Genomic DNA, 22,107 nt, shown 5'->3' on the forward strand with positions numbered 1-22,107 from the left:
CGTGAATGAACTCATCCAGCGTGAGTGTGTTGCCCGCCAACTAACTGGAATGAAAATTGCGAGAGCGCTTTCGAACTATTTTCCATTCAGCTGCGAAAGATAATCTGCTCGAAAATATCGTGCTGATTCTCAGCTTTCATTCCGATTCCCACTCACGGCGATAATATCATCGGAATCGGCAGGAGCATGGGGAAGAAGCCCGTTTGTGTGGATTAGAGTTCGGAATTAGTCAGAAATAAAGTTAAATTTGTTAGGTAGATCGAGGACTGACATGCAAGGGTTCTTTCAAAAATTACATAACGGGGAGGAAGGAAACCTAGCGCGTAACGCAATTCATGCAAAATTTAAAAAATTTGAAAATAAAAGTTGTTTCGTTGTTGGGGGTTTTGGGGGGCTGAAATTGTCAAATGTTGCTTTCCTATCGATTGATTAGCAAATGTGTCATCAAGTAGCACTCAAGTGCATGAAGATTTTAAATCTCGGAATTGATTAAATGATAAATATCCCGGGAGCGGTTGCGTCGTGTACTGAGACACGCATCATGAAAAATGCACGCATATGGTAAACCGCGTCAGCGCGGCGTCGCTGCAGGTAGTCAAAAGCCCGACTGCTCGAGGAACATTTATTGGATAAATGGTGTATCCGGTAAAGTTATTAAATAATTCAAAGATTTACAGAAGATAGATCGCTTGTTTCGTAAATGTAACTCTTCCGCTGAGTGGCACAAAAAAAACGAACAATTTTGTCCAATTACATTATCCCTATCTAAATGGCCGGGATCATAATATGTGATGTATTAAATTTTAGTATGTTTGTACAATTTTTGATTCCTCCCTTCTCTCTCAGAGAAGCATGTTCTTTAACTATGTAATATGTATACAGTCCGACCCATAATCGTACAGGGAGTCCACGCTTTCTTAAACTACATCTTTTTTTACTCTTCAAGCAAACATTGCAGAAAACATCATCCTCTTGTGCTCTTACCAGTGCATTTTGTATTACACAAGTTTAACTTGTAATACGAGAACGACCGCTCGATGAAATGACCTTGCCAAAGGCACACACCTTCTGGTTCATCAGTTAGGTTTAAAATACCGTTAGAGTTGCTTTATTTTCAATTTTGAAAAGTCTACGAGGGGGGAGGGGGGGGGGGGGGTCTGAGATGGCCAAAGTTTGGTCTACGTGGTTTATGAACAGACCCTGAGTGATTCTCGAGCTAGAACTAAATTATTTTCTATGTGAAACCCCCTAATCTAAGTCCAAGGATTCATTCTGAAAATTTTCCAGAGTTTTCGAAAGCGCTCTCGCAATTTTCATTCCAGTTAGTTGGCGGGCAACACACTCACGCTGGATGAGTTCATTCACGCCTTTGTGAGTAAATGAACGAGTTGTTGTTCCTATGATGAACATACGGGACGATCCACACTGAAATTAATTGTTTGGCTTTCGCGAGAATTTTCGTCTATCAGTAACTTTGTTTGAAAATTTGTATGGAGCGTAGGCTTTGGCCAGACCCCACCCCCTCCCCCTAAAAAGTCTACGTAGTTTATGAACGGCCTCTCACTGCGTGGCACAAGTGTTCCGAGGCGCTTCCACTTCAATCCAAACGTCGTATTCTTTGAAGGGAGGGGGGGGGGGGCAAAAAGTCAAAATGAAATTTGTATCCACCTTACTTTGGAAATTCGTGCAGTGATTCCTTAAGGAATTTCTTTGAAAATCACTTCGAAAGTTACTCTAAAAGTTTCTTCGACAATCCCTTTGGGAATTCCGTAAGTATTTTTTTCAGGATCCTTTATGCATTATTTTGAGGAAATTTGCTTGGCAATTCTTTTGGAACACTATGTTTTGAGAAAAGCTTGAAAGATAGCCTTTCACATATTTTGGATGACTAATTTTGAACGACCATTGAAAAAGTAGATTCACTTTAAGGAGTGCCTTTGGTGCACAAAATTAAAATAAAAAATGTTTGAATCTTGCGTTCCTTAAATAGTTTCGGAACGGGTCTTAATGAGATCAAAATTTACATAGTTTTTCATCATTTTTCATCAAGATTTTAAAAATATTCAATTTTGAGACTAGCACGGAACCGACAATTTACAGAAGTATTCTGTGATATCGCAAACATTTTTAACTGTATTGTGACATTCAAAGTTTGCTAACTTCCAAAATGTTCAGCCAAAACGGTTCAAAATTTGACTGTAAACGTTTTATTATATCACACTATCACTGTCAAATTTGTTTGAGAATCGGAGCAGTATTGACAATTCTACACGGTTTTTCTTTTATTGTCGTACAGATTGGTACGAAGGTTCTCAGAATTTAATGACATTTTTTTACAGGTAGCGTTTCCATATATATGAACAAAAACTAAATTGAAAAAATAAGGGTCTCCTAATGTTCCAGAAAACTCCAGTGGAAATCGAATATTTTCCACAGACACCACCTATTTTGAAAAATCACAACTCAAGAACGAAGCATTGTAGGCACATTTTTTTGTGTGAAATCATTAGCAAATTTTCTTAGCAATTGAAAAAAAAAATACATTGTGAAAATTGTTCTCCGCAAAACTTTCCACAGTTGAGGAAAATTGGTTGGGAAAGTCGGAAAAACTATTTAAGAAGTCCTGAAAAATTCTTAAATATTTTTGGAAGGAAATTACATAAGCTATATTCTATGAAATTATCAAGATGTGGTCCGTTCCTGAGTTATGACCAATTTTGTGGAAATTGTTCAGATGTGCTATATAATCTGTTTGCTTAAAAAATCATAACTTAAGAAGGAAGCTTCGTAGACATTTTTTGTCAAATCGTTGACAAATTTTCTCAGCAACCCAAAAAAAATTTAGAATGAGAATAGTTTTCCACAAAATTTTACACTATTGAGAAAAATCGGTTGAAAAAGTCAGAAAAAATATTTTGGAAGACCTTAAAAAATTCCAAAAATAATATTTTTGCAATTACGTTATGAAAAGTCCTACTTTTCAGTTGGCGAAAGTATGACGAAACGGCCTACTTTTCTGTACTGATGTAAAGGTGCCGAAAAGTACTATTTTTCGGCACTCTTAAAAGTGCTGAAAAGTAGCACTTTTCGGCACTTTTTCTAGAACACACTTTTTACGACCTGCCACGTCTCCTGTAGATTCAACTGTTGATTCCACATCCACTGAGCAGCTCGAATAAGAATCAGGCTGATTCCATTTCCGATTTGGACTGCAGACCAGGAACTCCTTTGCTCCGGCAAAGGTGAGACGACGCGACGACGATAGCTCAAGGGGGTAGATGACGGTGTGACAAAGAGACACCTACTCCATCATAGCCTACCTGATCGAAAAAAAATAACGCTGATGATCATGGACTCTCGCACGTGGTTTCAATTGATACATGTTTGTGTAGCCGGAGAAAATTATACTGAATGAGTATTTTTCGTAATTACAAAAAATGTTGTATGCGACTCGTTGCAAAACTCGATTTTTTCAGCACTCGTCGTAATTATCCAACTCGGCAAGCCTCGTTGGATAAATGTACGACTTGTGCTGAAAAAAATCATCATTTTCAACTTGTTGCATAAATAACTATGTTGGAAGGAAATTTTATAAGCTATATTCTGTGAAATTTTCAAGATGTGTTTTCTTCTCGTTCCTGAGTAATAATCTTTTTTTTTTTTGTAAACTAATAATCATCACTTCCGGAACTGTTCCGCACAATTCGAGGCGGCTGGTCACTTAAAGCCTTCAGTGATTAAAAACAAATAAAATCTTGCGCCAACCAGCAGGACCGCAATTGATCGAAGATTATTACATGCACTCATTTAATTACTTCTAGTTCATTTATATTTTTGTGTTAATGCACTCCAACTGGTATGACTGCCCATGTTTATTTTTGATTATCCAAAAAGTCGCTATGCATGTCACTGAAAAACGACCACAAAGCAATGACGTCAAAGCGTTTGACCAGTAGAGTAGGATTCGATTTAATTTAAATGCGGTGCAACGATTTCGGGCGCAATACTCTATCAATGTTGGCATTTGAGGAGGTTTGGCTTTGTCACACTTCGAAACTGATAATCGCCATTAGTTTCAAGTTTACGTGGCGTTTCGGTGTGAGCTGTTTAATATTCTGTAGTGGCGTTGGTCGCTTGGCTGGATGGCTTCAAACAGCTGTTACTCGTAGTATTCATGGGGTATGATAGCAGATTATGGCTCATTCAATGACGAAATAAATCATACATTTACAGCATATTACAAATGCTTTCTTGAATTAAAGTGCAAGTATTTCTCCCGATCGCCTGTTTAGATTTGCGAAAGCATGATTTATTACAAGCTGCGATATTTTGTAAAGACACGCATTGCTTCTGCGATGCTGGACAACCAGTTCACAGTCGCCAGACAAACGGAGAAGTTCTGCAAGGGAACCATGAAAGGTTAATGGGTTTATTTGAATAAGACACCCACGACACTTCTGCCCCCATCAAAGACCATGGTGGTGCGGGAAGCTGCACGCGAGAGATGCTGCCGCCGGGTTATTAATAACGGACATGCAAATTTATCATATCTCGCGCGACTTCTTTTCCGTCAATGCTTGGTGCGGTTGCGGTTGCGGTGTGGCACCAGTTCATTGATTGCATTGGGCAGCTAGGCCAACAACGTTGTCGTCGTCGTGGCCGTCATCACGACCAAGACGGGCGACCGACCACGACTAGACTCAGACGGAGACGGCTGCAACGCGATGTGGCTAATTGCACTTTTGGAATTATGCACATGATTTGTGTCTGTGGGCAGAGTGCGGTTCGGATAAATCCTGTGGTGGATTTGGACGGGTGAGTCACGCACTTGGAGTGCGTGCGGTTTGTGGTCCGGTTTGAGAAGGCACGTGCGCCTCATGAATTGAAATGGAATTTTGTGTAATAGCATAATTCTGTGATTAATGTTTGTGTTATCTGTACTATGACTCTGTAACAATTTTCTTACAAGATAAACTAAGCTTACTGAATTCAGATCCCAAATTTGAGTTTAAAAAGCGATAATCAATCTAGACCTTATATTGGGGGCACGGTAAAGGCTGGGTATGCTGTGCAATTCAGATCCCATTGTGATCCACTAGCCTCTGCCCAGCAACTCCTATCCCTACCTCCTCGTGGTACCGGCCGGAAACTATGAGCAAACTAAGGGAAGATCGGGTAACCAACCCCGGTGGGAATTTTGGTCGTTGGCTGACAGGGAAGGGGGGGGGGGTGTTTGCTTCGGCAAACCTGAGCGTCTGTTCTCCAGGAGGAGCGGCTCACAACAGCGTCTGATCCCCATGTTAGGGGCGGCTGATCTACGTCAGAGTGCCAGGGAAGGACTCTAAGCTCAACTGTGCACTATGGTTCTCCGGAAAGTAGGGGGTTGGTGTCAGGCCCTACGAGCCAGCCGTAAAAAACCATTGTAACGGAAAATATGCAACAGAATTATACGAACCGAGACCAACGGCAACGACCCCAGCGAACAAAAAGGACTTGCGATTGGAAACTCGGTACGTGGAACTGCCGATCTCTCAACTTCATTGGGAGCACCCGCATACTCGCCGATCTACTGAAGGACCGCGGGTTCGACATCGTAGCGCTGCAGGAGGTGTGTTGGACAGGATCCATGGTGCGAACGTTTAGAGGTAATCATACCATTTACCAGAGCTGCGGCAACACACGCGAGCTGGGAACAACTTTCATCGTGATGGTTGATATGCAGAGGCGCGTGATCGGTTGGTGGACGATCGACGAAAGAATGTGCAGGTTGAGGATCAAAGGCCGATTCTTCAACTTCAGCATAATAAACGCATTTTACGCGCAGCTCGAACGTGAGTACGATCGCTGCCCAAGCCACGACGTCAAGATCATCATAGGTGATTTGAACGCTCAGGTAGGCCAGGAGGAGGAATTCAGACCGACGATTGGTAAGTTTAGCGCCGACTAGCAGACCAACGAAAACGGCCTACGACTCCGTCATCAACAATGTACGGTATCGGCGACCACCACGTTACAACCTAGAGCGACTGAAACAATCGGATGTCGCTTCAGCATACGCGAAGAATCTCGAGACCGCGTTATCAGACGAGAGCAAGCTCGATGAGGCCGCTCTAGAGGACTGCTGGATGACAGTGAAAGCCGTCAACGACGCAGCCGAGAGCACCATCGGGTACGTGGAACGGAATCGACAGAACGAAAGGTTCGACGAAGAGTGCAAAACGGTTTAGGAGGAGAAGAACGCAGTGAGGGCGGTAATGCTGCAGCAAGGGACCCGACAGAAGTGGAAACAGCAGACCCGCCTCTTTCAAAAAAAAAAAAGCGCCGCCTGGGAGAAGGGGAATGCAAAGAAATGGAACTGCTGTGCCGTTCCCAAGAAACACGGAAGTTCTATCAGAAACTCAACGCATCCCGCAACGGCTTCGTGCCACGAGCCGAAATATGCAGGGATAAAGACGAAGACCTCTTGACGGACGGACGTGAGGTGATAGAAAGGTGGAAGCAGCACTTCAACGAACACCTGAATGGCGTGGAAGACATGGGCACCAGAGACCACGATAACGAAGGGAACGATTACGCCAATGCAGCAGAGGACGGAAATGAGCCAACTCCCACGCTGAGGGAAGTTAAGGATGCCATTCATCAGCTCAAAACCGTCAAAGCAGCTGGTAAAGATGGTATCGCAGCTGAACTCATCAAGATGGGCCCAGAAAAGTTGGCCACCTGTCTGCATCGGCGGATAGTCAGGGTCTGGGAAATCGAACAGCTACCGGAGGAGTGGAAGGAAGGTGTAAACTGCCCCATTCACAAGAAAGCCGACCATTTGGAATGTGAGAACTTCAGGGTGATCACTATTTTGAATGCTACCTACAAAGTGCTATCCCAGATCATCTTCCGTGGTGTGATTTCGAGGAAAGTTATCAAGCTGACTCATCGACGGCCGGTCGATAACGGACCAAATCTTCACCGTACCACAATGGTTTATTTTCCCATTTTCACGCTCTTAATTAATAGCTCGTAGGATTGAGGAAATAGAGCAATAGTGTCTTCGGCAAAGTTGACGGGAATGACCAGCGCCATCTTTTGACAGTTAGAGTTTTCGGATCAATCCCCCTAAAAGTGAGAAACAAATTTTTTTTTTTTTATTTTTGAGATAGAGGGTTGACGTCTTCAGCAAAGTTGTAGCATTTTTGATTCCAAACAACTTTCCTGAAGACGTCAATGTTGTAACTTTCACGCTAATGGAGATAGAGACCTGTGTTTGAAAGTTACCCACAAAAACACGTTTTGCCTTTCTCGTACACTAAGTGTACTGGAAAGGCTATATGTTCACTCCAAAAATGACTTTTCGATAGAAGGCCCGGAGGGTCGAGTCACATATACCAATCAACTCAGCTCGACGAATTGAGGTGATGTCTGTGTGTATGTATGTGTGTATGTATGTGTGTGTGTGTGTGTATGTGTTATGTGTGTGTACAAAAAAAACTCACATCACTTTTTGGCAGTAAACCTGAACCGATTTTAATGACCGACGGTTCATTCGACGGGGAATGTGGACCTATTGTTTCCTATTGAAAATGGTTTGGATCGGTCCAGCCGTTCCGGAGTTATGGCCATTTAGGTGTTCCGAATCGGTACCCCAGGAAGGGGCCAGATATGAAAACGCTACAAACCCATCCATGCGACACATCAAACTACGGCATTTTCGATAACTTGATGAACGGTAAACAGAAAAATGTTCTTAGACCATATCTGAACCGGTAGTGTCCCGGAACCGGTTCCGGGTGTCCCGCCGGAAGTGGCCAGACATAAAAGTGCACTAAACCCATGCATGCGGTATATCAAACCGCAGCTTTTTCGATACCCTGATGAACAGTAAGAAGGAAAACATTCTCAGACCATATTGGAACCGGTAGTATTCCGGAACCGGTTCCAGATGTCCCGCTGGAGGTGGCCAAGTATAAAAGTTAATCAAACCCATGCATGCGACATATCAAATAGTGGCTTTTTTGACATCCTGATGAAAGGTAAGTAGGAAAATATTCTCAGACCATATTTGAACCGGTTGTGTTCCGGAACCGGTTCCGGGTGTCCCGCCGGAAGTGGCCAAATATGAAATTGAACAAAACCATGCATGCGACATATCAAACCGCGGCTTTTTCGATAACCTGATGAACAGTATGCAGGAAAGCATTCTCAGAACATATCGGAACCAGTAGTGTTCCGGAACCGGTTCCAGATGTCCCGCCAGAGGTGGCCAAGTTTAAAAGTTAACCAAACCCATACATGCGACATATCAAATAGTGGCTTTTTTGATATCCTGATGAACAGTCAGCAGGAAAATATTCTCAGACCATATGTATCTGAACCGGTAGTGATCCGGAACCAGTTCCGGGTATCCCGCCGGAAATGGCCAAACAAAAAAGTGAACCAAACCATGCGACAAATCAAATCGCGGATTTTTAGGTATCTTGATTGGCAAAAAAAGTTTCCGGCCATATTTGGAACAACCGGTAGTATTCCTCACCGTTTAAGGGTGCCCCATCGGAAGTGATCAAATGTAAAGGAGAACCAACCCCATAAATAGTTGTTTTGGTAACCTGATGAACGGTTAACAAGAGAAACAATCATTGACCACACTTTGGAAAACCAATACTATGCCGAAACCGGTTCCAGGTGCTCCGCCGGAAGTGATCAAATGTAGAACGGAACCAAACGCATGCTCAGCGCGCATTAAATATCGGCTTTTTCGATGACGCGCAGAACGGTAAGCAAGAAAAGTCTCAGGCCACTTTAAGACTACCGGTAGTGTACCGGAACCACTTTCGAGTATCTCGCCGGAACTGGCGAAATGCACAAATAAGTGTTTGACAGTACATCAAATAGCAGCTTTTTGAATACACGATGATCGATTCGTAAGAACATAGCCTCAGACCATATTTTAGACAACCGGTAGTGTCCCGAAACCAGTTCTGGGTGTCCCACTGGAAGTGGTCAAATGTAAAAGTGATTTATACCCACCCATGCATGAGATAAATCAAATCGTGTTTTTTTGGGTAACCTAATGAACGTTAGCAATGAAATAGTCTCAGACTATATTTGGGAGACCCGGTGTGCTCCGGAACCTGTTCCGGTACCGCATCGAAAGTAACCAAATGAACCATGCAACATATTACATCACGGCTTTTTGAATAACCCGAGGAACGGTTAACTAGAAAATAGGCTCACACCACATTACAGACTACCGGTAGGGTTGCACAACCAACGTTTGGTGCTTCGCCGGAACTACGAAAGTAAATAAAATCAATGCAAGCGATAAATATGTGTAAGAGAACAAAATCTTACAAATTAAACCCACATACAAACAGACGTCGTACTATACCCACTACTATAGATAGTAAGTAGAGTAAACATAGATCCGTGTTGATGAATCCGTTGTATCCAAACAAACTGTCAAAATCTGTATCCAAACGAGCATGACGTCACGATTTGGACAACATCAATGGAGCACATGACGTCATAAGCGAACGTCGCACTCTTGAAAATTACTACTTACACGCTTGAAACATTTTAGTCAGCGGTGTCCGCGGATCTATGTTTACTCTACTATCTATACTCACTACCTATCGCTCTTGTTTTCAACGGTCAATAAGATATAGCCCAAATGTTCAGAAAATTTTTTTTGTGAACTGTGATTGTGTAAAGAGTTATAGCTTAGCTTGTTAGTATCGTCTTGATATTGATCAGCCTCCAGTGTTAGTGAAGGTGCTCAACAAAGTGCTCAAGCAGTCAACTGAGAAGTCTGATATTTTTCAGCCCTGCTTATACGTTGAACATAACGTCGGACTATGTGCAAACAATAAGTTTTAAGTCAATTCAAAGATGTCTTTGATAAAATGCTTGCTTTTCTATAAAAATATTCGGATTCAGAAACACTTTGACTTACGTTGTCGGAAAGATTGTGAGAACGTGTTCGACGAGAAAGGCACAATCACCACTAGGTGGATTAATTTGGGTTTTTTAAGTAAAACACACATTCAGACCCATACAATGTTCTGCAAAGTTGTATGTAAAATACGCAACTTTGCCAAAGACATCAAAGCTGTAAGAATTAAATGAGACGAGTTATAGATAAATTTATGATTTTTTTCATCCACTTTTAGGGATAAATATCTTTTTTAGGGGCAAAAAGGTGCAGCTGAGGTTACCATTATCAGAAAGTACATACATCTAAAGAGCTTTCAAATACGGGTTAGTTTGTGCGTCCGCGATCGTCTGTTGAGGAGTTATGACCATAATAAAAAATGTCATTACCACGATTTAATTGCAATCAAATCTATTTTGACAGAAAAAATCATGGCTACTATGATCGAATAATATAAATCCTTCTCTAAGCTTATTTGCGCAACAGTCCTGATTGCTTAAAATATCAAATTTGTTCTAAAAACTGCCTTTTTATAAGATTTCCACTATTTAGTACAAATCCCAATCCCAACAAAAGTGTGTTTTACTTAAAAACGCGTTTTTGTGGGTAACTTTCAAACACAGGCCTCTATCTCCATTAGTGTGAAAGTTACAACATTGACGTCTTCAGGAAAGTTATTTGGAATCAAAAATGCTACAACTTGTAGCATTTTTGATTCCAAATTACTCTAACCCTCGATCTTAACAATTAAAAAAAAAATAATTTTGTATCTCACTTTTAGGGGGATTGATCCGAAAACTCTAACTGTCAAAAGATGGCGCTGGTCATTCCCGTCAACTTTGCCGAAGACACCATTGCTCTATTTCCTCAATCCTACGAGCTATTAATTAAGAGCGTGAAAATGGGAAAATAAACCATTGTGGTACGGCATATCCTCCACAAATGCCGTGAATACCAGGTCCCAACGCATCACCTGTTCATCGAGTTTAAAGGGCATACGACAGTATCGACCGCGCAGAGCTATGGAGGATCATGGACAAAAAAGGCTTTCTTGGGAAGCTGACTAGGCTGATTAAAGCAACGATGAACGGTGTGCAAAACAGCGTATGGGTTTTGGGTGAACTATCCAGTTCATTGAATCTCGCCGAGGACTGCAACAAGGTGACGGACTCTCATGCCTAATCTTCAACGTTTCCCTGGAAGGTGTTATGCGACGAGCCGGGCTCAACAGCCGGGGTACGATGATGTTTACAAAATCCGGTTAATTAGTGTGCTTTGCGGACGACATGGATATTATCGCCAGAAAATTTGGACCGGTGGCATAACTGCATACTAGGCTGCGGCTTATTTTTCAAAAGTTGTTGAAACCTGGAATTCGTAAGCTCTTTTGGATTCAAATGACACAAAAAGAGAAACCTCTGAGTTTAAGCCAAAAATATTGAGATTTAGAGGTCGCGCAATCGCTTCAAAGTCAAATTTTCGAGTAATAAAAAGGTGTTTTCACTTCAAGTGCCATAACTTTCTCAATTTTCAACCGATTTTCAATCTTTTTTATGAATTTCTCACAAATTAAATTTCGAATAAACTCGTGGAACATCATTTTTTTCGAAAGTCACGCTAAATATGAGTTTTTGAAGATTTAATACATTTTTTTCTTCTTTTTACAAACAAATTTAACTCTACAGTCCTATAACTTTTTAACCGTTTGACCAATTTTAATTTTTTTAGCTTGCTTTTGTAGATATTTTTGTTGCCTATCTATGTCCTTAACAAACTTTTCATCAAAGTAGTCATTTTTATGATACTTTGTAACGATGTCATTATTTGTATGTTGTTTATTAAGTATTTAGTTCAGATTATCATTATATTAAAATAGCAAATCATTTACAATTATTCGAAAGCCTTAAAACTTTGAACCAGCCTAAGCCGAATTCACCGCCAAAATGTTCATTTGTTCATCCGCCACTTTTCGTTTGCGCTAAAAAAATAAATGAGTCCCCACTGCGAAAGGCGCGCAATTTTACCACACAACGTGATCACGGATACTGGGTTTCTCGCTTTGCAAGCTGTATCTACAGCGTACATCGACCCGTTGAGAATCCTTTGAAAAGGTATTGACCTTTCCCCGATTTTTTTCCTCCCATGATTTGAGCAGTCGGTAAGGTGGTTGCTTAAGACTGTTCGTAGAATGAGATGCGAAAATGCGCGAATATGACTGTTGGGAGCGGGAGAGCAACCTTCGGGATCACTTCGTGATTTCCGGTGACGAAATCAATTATATGACGGTTGATCTGAGGATTCCTAAGTTTAGCAAGATCACTTCGAACTGATCTGTGGAAGAGGCAGGAGTGGCCCAAGTGTTCTCGCGCCGTGGTGTATAGTTGAAGGTACAAGTGACTTTAAGAACCTTTTGACCAGTGGATCTTAATCTTTAAATCCTTTCCCTTAGTTTTCCCAGTTAGCAATTGTGTGTGCAAAAGTTTAAAGGCGGTGTGTTATCGTGTGTGGCTTTGAAGAAATCAAGGTAAATTTCTTTGGATGTGGTTTTTTTGTAATGGTGAACTGTGACACGTGTCGTGCAATCTTTGTTTAATGTAGATTCGTGGCAAGAGCCGTTTAGACGCCCGACACACCACCATCGAACCGTCAGTGGCCATTTCTGACCCCACCATCAGGCTACGAAGTTTCCCCGGAGCACGCCGGAAGAGGGCCGCGTCCGTCACCAAACGCGCCCTAGGCAGGGCATATCGGCAACCAGTTTAAAGCGATCACGTTTTTCGTTCCGTTGGTGACGACCAACGGAGACACCGACGCACGTGCAGCGTCTTCGCTACCAAGCAGCCATGAGTCGGTAGATGACCAGCAGTTCACCCCCATGACGAGCAGCAGCAGCGGTTAGAGTGAACACCACCCTCCCGCCGGCGCACAGCAGCAGAGTTCACCGCCACCCCCTTCCCGTTCATCCATCGAGCGGGTGCCGTCATCGTGGTCATCTAGTCAAAGGTCGTGAGTACTCACTAAATGAATGTTTGTTCTGTCCATGCGCATGTGACTTTTCGCGCCGCAACATAGTTTATGCGTTGCAAGGCGTACACGGCATTTTCTATGCTCGCCGTGAAGTGAATTTCGTAGCACAAAACTCCATTGCGTTTGCGGAGCAAACGAGGAATTGCACGTAGAAACCACACCATAGCCAAGCACACACGATAGGTAGTTAGGGACCGATAGTATGGGAAAGGTAGAAAGAGCGTAGAGAAAGAGAAGAGCGAAGAGGTAATGAACACTATTGTATGCAAGGTTGAAGGGAATAAATAAGCTTATGGAAGTTTCTGTTTTATGGTAACATGGTTGGGAACATTTCAATAAACCCTCTAGGAAATAAGAATTGATACCTGTGCTTTATTTGAGGTCCCGATGAAGTGATATTGGTCGAAGGTTTTTCATGTCACACGTGTTTCGTTTGTAGTTTTTCATTGTTCTTTTGTTTTACTGGGGAGGTTGGCTCCGAAACCAACCGGGCAACTTTTTATTCGGACACAGGTTGGTCCGAAGGGAAATTGTAGACTTGGCCAGTGATGAGAAACCCCGTCATCCCTTTTTCGTCATCGACCGAGGGTTGCGATCACGTTTCTGGCTGTCATATTATTAAGTCGCTATTAGTAGCGGAATTTTTGCGTGCAGTTTTGGTCAGCCACCTTACTTCCCGTCCAAATTTGGATAACTGAGCCTTAATCCCCTGAAAGGTCTCAACGGTCGGGCAACCCTACACTTGGTAGATGGTCTCCCTCGGGAGTGGCGCTTAAGCCATCTTACTTGATAAAAGGGAAGTTAGCGAGTCTGACGGTTACGAGTTTATTCGAAATTCAATTTGTGAGAAATTCATAAAAAAGATTGAAACTCGGTTGAAAATTGAGAAAGTTATGGCACTTGAAGTGAAAACACCTTTTTATTACTCGAAAATTCGACTTTGAAGCGATTGCGCGACCTCTAAATCTCAATATTTTTGGCTTAAACTCAGAGGTTTCCCTTTTGTGGGCTTCGTGGCCGTGCGGTTAGCGGCGTCAGTCGTCTAGGCGTTTCGTAAGCCTCGGAGTGCGGGTTCGATTCCCGCTCCAGTCGGGGAAAACTTTTCGTCAAACGGAAAATTCTCCATTGGGCCACTGGGTGTTAAGTGTGTTGTCCGTTGTCTCGTGTATGTAATGTTCAGTCTGTGCAGCCTCTGGCTGAAGACGGTGTAGTTTCTTTTTTTTGTGTCATTAGAATCCAAAAGAGCTTACGAATTCCAGGTTTCAACAACTTTTGAAAAATAAGCCGCAGCCTGCATACTCGCCTGAAACGCGAAGCAGCAAAGGTCGGACTGTTGGTGAATGCATCAAAAACAAAGTACATGCTGGCAGGTGAAACCCAACACGACCGGGTCCGTCTAGGTAGTAATGTGACGACAGACGGGGATATCTTCGAGGTGTTGGAGGAATGCGTCTACCTCGAATCCTTGCTCACGGCTGACAACAATGTTAGTCGTGAAATTCGAAGGCGCTTCATCAGTGAAAGTCGTACCTACGGGCTCCAGAAGAAACTGTGGTCTAAAAAGATTCAACCACGCACCAACTGCATCATGTACAAATCGCTAAGAAAACCGGTGGTCCTCTACGGACACAAGACATGGACTATGCTCGAGGAGGACCTTCAAGCACTCGGAGTTTTCGAGCGACACTTGCTAAGGACGATCTTCGGAGATGTGCAGAAGAATGCTGTGTGTTGGAGAAGGACTTTACGGCGAATCCAGCAACCAGAAGGTAGTCAAACCGGAAGGATACGGTGGACAGGGCACGTTGCAAGAATGCCGGATAACGAATCTGCAAAGTTGGTGTTCGCGACTGATCCCGTTGGCACAAGAAGGCGTGGAGCGCAGAGAGCACGATGGGCGGACCAGGTGGAGCGTGACTTGGTAAACATTGGGCGTGACTGAGGATGGAGAGCGGTAGCCACAAACCGAGAATTGTGGCGTACTATTGTTGATTATGTCTTATTTTAAATGTGATGTTGAGCAAATAAATGTATGTATGTAAGCAGGAGAAAACTGTAAAAGGCAGAACGCCCGCTGGAATTTTCCGCTTTGGCTTATAATGAAATACCACGGGGCTCCATCGAAGCAGCATTGGAAGGAGTTGGAGACGCGTGGTGGTGCATGGGTCGACACCATATAACTAACGCGTAATTGGTTTAATTCTGTGGCAATCTTTCCAAATGTGGAAAATAATCGTTTTCCACGCTTTTCTTTTGATTATACCAGCCGGAAATATTCGGCAAAAATGCCGACGCGCTGCAAAAATCAGGACGCGCGCCGTTGTAAAAAGTACAACACTACTAAAAAAACTCGCTCTCCGTATTCAGCGCGAGCGTGGTGCAGTTTAAGCTGCTTGATGGTGTGCGTCCTGAATAAAGGTTAATCGTGGAAACTGTAGTACAATACTACTAAATAAGCTGAAAAGCAGGCTCCCTCCAATGAGGAATGAGGATGTGTTTTCAGAAAAAAGAAAGTGAATTACACAGCGCAACACTTTTCTGTCTCAAGAGCAAACTTATGTGTCTCTGACAGATTTTGGGCCGCTGAATCCGAATCCGGGCTCAGATTTGCTCCAGCACGTCACAATTTTGAACTATACCCCAATTTATAGGGCAAAATATGTGTTTTTGGGCTATTTTGACTGCCAGCCATTAAACATGGAAATATTTTTTTAAAGAACCAAAAGGTAAATTGGTCAATTAACATCTAAATTAACGGCTCATGCAAAATATTTCGTTTTACCAAATCAAATTTGATAGTTTTAAGCGATTTATGTTAGGTACGATATTTCCCATACAAGTTATTCTCCAAAAGTTGCATGCAAGTTTACTTACTAACATAAAATGCTTGAATCTATCAAATTTGATTTGGTAAAACGAAATATTTCGCATGAGTCGTTAATTTAGAGGTTAATTGGCCAATTTACCTTTTGATTGCTTAAAAAAAAAACTATTTCCATGCTTAAGGCGAAACTGGATCCATTTCCTCGCTTTTTGGTTTTTGATTTTTTTTATAAAATAATGAAGTAATATTTTCAAAATCGGTTTTCGTGCACATGTAGAGTATGGAAGGTATCTCCTGAATTTTTTCCTGGTGGAAATTGTTTTTCGTTTTTGCAGAAACCATTTTTAAACAAAATAACACAAAAAAAATGGTTTCTGCAAACATGGAAAACATTTTCCACCACAAAAAAATTCAGAAGATACCTTGATCCATACTCTACATGTGCACGAAAACCGATTTAGAAAATATTGCTTCGTTATTTTATAAAATATCAAAAACCAAAAAAATGAGGAAATCCTTCCAGTTTCGCCTTAATGGCTGGCGGTCAAAAAAGCCAAAAATCGCATATTTTGCCCTATAAATTGAGGTATAAATAGCTCAAAATTGTGACGTGCTGGAGCAAATCTGAGCCCGGATTCGGATTTAGCGACCCAAAATTTGTCAGAGACACATAAGTTTGCTCTTGAGACAGACCAAAAGTTGATTTATGTTACGCCGTGTTATTTAATATTGATACATTTTGTTTGTTTGTTACACAATAGTTTAAAAAACATACACTTTTATTGAAAGTTTATTACTTATAATAATGATTATAATTTTAACATTCAATAATAGTGAAAGAGGGAGACAATCCTTTTGAACATATGGAATGATAAGAAAATTTCATAATTAACTTATCGACAAGAAAATGAATTATGTCATCAACAATCGCAAACAACTATCTGATCCAACCTGCTGCTAACAGCGTTATCTCGCCGTACTTATACCTACGACCAGTTTCGCATGTTTAAAATAATCCATCTCTAGACATCGTTTCACCACGGTAGTTAGATTGAAATTTATTGAACGAGCTGCTAATTTGCCTACTAATATGTATACTGGAAATTATGGCGCTCACATGCTGCTGTCAATAATTGGCTTCTAAACAGTAGTGCGATGATGACGGCAGACATCAACTGGCTGAGCAAGCGTCAAGTGGCAACACTAGTAGGATTATATTAGTTTAGTTGAACGTTTTTTTTTGCTGTTGTTTGTGCCGGCCATTCACCAACTTCTCATCAAATATTTGCGCCGCGAGAGTGACCCCGTTGGCGACATCTCTGTTTTGGTTTCATTATTCTAGAAAAAAAGCCGGGGAGCGTTTTTAGAAGATTTTGCTCCACCATCTGCTACTAGACTAGACTAAAAACAGAGTTAGTGACCATTGAAAGTGTATGGAAGATGTTTATGTTACACAGTGACAGAGTACTTCTGATGTCGCGACATAAACAAGGTTGCACAAACAAAACTGAGTGATAATTATCGCTAGTTTGTTTACTCGTGCTACCGACCGAAGAGAGTGGCTATCTAATAGGCTAGTTCAGCAGTAAGTGAATGGGTATATTTTTGGATCACGAAGGGTTCTTCTTAAAAGTCAACAAATATTCATACCATCACCTTAAGTCTAAGGCCACGAGGGAAAACACCATGGATGTCAATTGGCAAGTAAACAACAAACATATCACTCATTTTGAGGGGATAGGTGATGAATGAAGTTGCGCCGGCAACGAACGCAGGAAAAAGACTTTCCTTGGCACTTCCGGGACGTTTCGAAACAACTATCCGCTAGACTGCTGCTGGCCTACATATCTGTCAGTTTCATTATTGCCGCGTCCATCATCTTTCGCAGCAGCATCATCGGTTATGGTGGCTGCGATGCCTAGTTTGTGTAGTTATTCTTTGTATCTTTCTATCTTTGCGTTCATTGACCAATGCAGAAATTGCCCGGTCCAATAATTTTCAAATATGCTTTCACTATGACACTTCTAGGGTCCCAAACCCCTTTTTTTTATTTCTCTTCCCATAACAAAATTTAACGGTGTTATCAGTCTTTTTGATAAAGAACCAATTTGACCTACATTTCTGCCGTTTCTACCCGGTGATTTGCTTTTTTATAGAGGGTCCTGTTTCCTGGCCTGAATAAAATTCTGGGAATTGGGATTTTTTTTTAATCCCGGGATTTCCCAGGATCACATGTCTTTGTTGCCCTTTACAGGCTTGTACCAATTTGCTGGTGCGACTTTACATATTGGGAAGCATTTGAAAATTAGAAGATATAGATTGTTGATTAATTGGCAAATTGAGAGATGAAATTGTGAAAAAAATGCGCTCACGTGGGATTCGAGCCCACGACTTCGTATTCGCTAGACCGGCGGTTCAACCAACTAAGCCACAGAACAGGTAACGATTCTGCGGAATAGAAATCCAAACTGACTCCGAACCCACACTCCATTTATCTTTCGGTTTAGATGCCAACCTCTCAACACACAGCGTTGGTCTTGCGAACGCGGAATCGTGGGTTCGAATTCCACCAGAACACGATTTTTTCATATGTGAATCTCTCAACAAACACTTCAACAATAACATCCACAAATGACCCTTTGGCAAAACTACAACCTTCAACGATCTCTTCAAATGTTCCTTTGCTGGTTTTGGAAGATTTTTTTTTACATTTTTATTGTATTGTAATTTGTTACCACTGGGACGTGTGGTTTGCAACCCGAGCAAAGTCTGATAGTAAATTGATAACTAATTTTGATGTTGTGATATTACAAATTTCGACAACTCGGGTTGTTGTTGTTTTGATCGTTTTAACGATTAAAACATCAAAAACAAGAACAAAAAAAAAACGTTGCTGTGACAGCAAATTGAAAACAATTCCTGCTATCGATGATAGCAAATTGATAACTGTTTTTGTTAACAGAGCAAGAGAAATGAAAAATCGTTAAATCTAGAGTTTTTCGGTTGATATCAAATCATAAATGCAATAATATAATTGCACTAATTGTATGTCCCTAGAATTACTTTACATAAATTACTAAAAGATTTAGAATTATTCTCCATTAATTTAAAATGACAGCAAACCGAAAACAAAATTTGAAATCAAATTAAGTAAAGATAAACTGATATCACAATGTGATATCAATTTGTTGCTGAATACAAATCATGTTTTCGATTTGTTGTAATTTTGTTGGACTTCGCTAGGAAAGATTATATTCTATAGGGTATGTGTGCCATCAGTAATCTCACGCTCCCAAATTCATCCTATTCGAAAACAAGCGATTACGGCACCGATTGATTCCGTTCTTTTTGTTTTCATGGGTGCTCACTTCTAACAAAAATACAAAAATAAGAAACAAAACAAACAGCGCTGCAATCCTTTGTTTTTCGTAGGATGAAAATGGGAGCCACATGCTTAATAAGGGAACCAATACCCTACTTTGGGAAACAGAAAGAATCTCAGCCCCAAAAGAATCAGGTCACACTACTGGGTGTGCTTTTAGTTTTGTTTAAAATAATTCCATAAAATTTCCATTAAAAATATATCGAAGAATGCAACAATTTAACATTTCTCCAAGGATTCCTTCAGGAATTCATCCAACGATTACCTCAGAATTTCCTTCGAGCTCTTCCAAAGATTTCTTTGAGAACTCCACCAAGGACCACTTCAGTAACTTCTATAACTATGTAAAATTCCCCCAAAACAAAATTCCGAAATACCTTCAAGGATTCTTACAGGAGCTCTTGAATGAACTCCACCAGGACTTCATATTAGGATTCCTTTAATGAACTCCTAGGGAACTTCTCTAAGTAACATTACGGAAATTTCTCGAAGCATTCCTTCAGAAATCTTTAAAGAATGATTTAAGGATTCCTACAGACATTGCTCAAAGAATTCCTTAATGGTTCTTTTAACAATTCTACAAAAGATTCGGCCAGGAATATCCTCATGGATTCTTTAAAAAAAATCTCCAAAATATCTTCAGGAGTTCCCCCAGTGATTCCCTAATAGACTTCCCTAAGGTAAACTCCTCCAAAGATTGCCTCTAACAGTTCTCATGTATTTTTCTATAAATTCCTCTTAAGCTCACTTTAGAAATTCTTCCAGTGATCTTCAATGATTTTTCGGCCATTTCTCCAGAAGCTCAGGAATTCCTCCACGGATATTTTTAGGAGTTTCTTCAAGGATTTTTCCAGGAACTCCTCCTAGAACTACCTCTGAAATTTTTAAAAGAAAATTCAGATTAATTCATGCATTCCTACATGGGTCCTTTCAGGAATCCCTCCAGGTATACTTTCAGAAATATCCTCATGAATGAATTTCTTCAAAGATTTATTCAAAAATTTCTCCAAGTATTACTTTGGAGCCGGAGGGGTCATATATGACCCCAACATAGAAACGACTGTATAAATTCACACATTCGATAAAACAGAATACTGTCTTCGGCAAAGTTGTTGCAAATTGAGTCCTCTATTAGGGAAAAATGGGGATATTCGTATTTGGGACTTCATTGATAACCCAGAACATCCTGAACACCATGAAAATTGCAAAAACGAAATAATTGACATACCAGTTGTTCTAAAAGCTGAATTTTGATGTGGGTTTCGTGTATATGTACCCATTTAGCCTTTATCAAGAATATCAAAAGGTATTTTATATTCTGGGATGTTCTAGGTGTTCCAAACTGTCCTATAGTGAAGTCCTTCAAATCTACAAGAATAATTTTATGTATTTTCGCCACAATAATAGCATTGCATAACCTACTGGGATGCATGAAGCTCTTGACATCTACTATGTCATTTATAGACACTATAGGGATATTCCAGGTCAGCCAAACTACCTTGGAGTTCAGGACTTCAGGTCTACACTCGTATCAGTATCCATATCTGCTATACTGAAAAATGCTGCATAAACAACTGCAGTTACTGGAACAAGCTGAAGTTTTCTAGTTCATTATAAACCTTTGGGACATCTAGGGTCGTCCAAACTGTTATATAATAAAGTTCTTCAAATCTACAAGATCAACTTTATGTGTTTTCACCATATATAATAGTATTAAGGGCCCATATAGCCGAGGTGGTAAACGCACGGGTATTCAGCATGACCATGCTGAGGGTGACGGGTTCGATTCCCGGTCGGTCCAGGATCTTTTCGTAAAGGAAATTTCCTTGACTTCTTTGGGCATAGAGTATCTTCGTGCCTGCCACACGATATACGCATGCAAAATGGTCATTGGCAGAGGAAGTGCTCATAGAACACTAAGCTGAGAAGCAGCCTTTATCCCAATGAGGACGTTACGCCAAGAAGAGAGAAGAGAGAGAGAATAGTATTGTATAATCTGCTGGGGTCCGCGGAGCTTTTGAAATCTCAAATGTCATTCAGAGACACTACAGGAATATTCCAGTTCAGCCAAACTACATTGGAAATCAGGACTTCAGGTCTACACTCGTAACAACAGCCATATCTGTTATACTGAGTAACGTTGCATATTTATCCGTGGTTACTGGATCAATCTGAAGTCTACTTTTTTTATTATTATAACCTTTTGGGACATTCAGGTTCGTCCAAACTGTTCTATAATGAAGTCCTGCAAATCTACAAGAATTACTTATTGTGTTTTGCCATAAATAATAATATTGCATAACCTGCTGGGATTCGCGAAGCTCTTGAAATCTCAAATGTCATTTAGAGACACTACAGGGATATTCCAGGTCAGCCAAACTACCTTGGAGTTCAGGACTACAGGTCTACACTCGTAACAGTATCCATATCTGTTATATTGAGTAACGCTGCATAATCAACCGCAGTTACTGGAGCAATCTGAAGTCTACTTTTTTGTAATAAACCTTTGGCACATTCACGGTCGTCCAAACTGTTCTATAATGAAGTCCTTCAAATCTTTAAGAAAAATTTCATTTGTTTTCAGCATAAATAATAGCATAGCATAATCTGCTGAGATCCGTGAAGCTCTTGAAATCTCAAATGTCATTTAGAGACACTATGGGAATGATCCTTCCAGGTCAGCCAAACTATCTATTAGTTCAGAGCTTCAGGTAACTCGTAACATCAGCTATATCTAACATACTGAGTAACGTTTTATAATCAATAGCGGTGACTGGACCAACCTGTAGTCTTCTAAATATTATTATAAACCTTTGGGACATTGAGGGTCGTCCAAATAATCCTGAAGTTTAGCTCTTGATAGTAACAGTTGTTATTCTCACAATGATTATAATCTGTAATCCCCTTGGCATATCATGAGTCATTTCAAGATAGTTTTGAGATATTCCAGAT

This window comes from Aedes albopictus, chromosome 2 (genome assembly GCF_035046485.1).
Source record: "Aedes albopictus strain Foshan chromosome 2, AalbF5, whole genome shotgun sequence".
NCBI classification, from domain to species: Eukaryota; Metazoa; Arthropoda; class Insecta; order Diptera; family Culicidae; genus Aedes; species Aedes albopictus.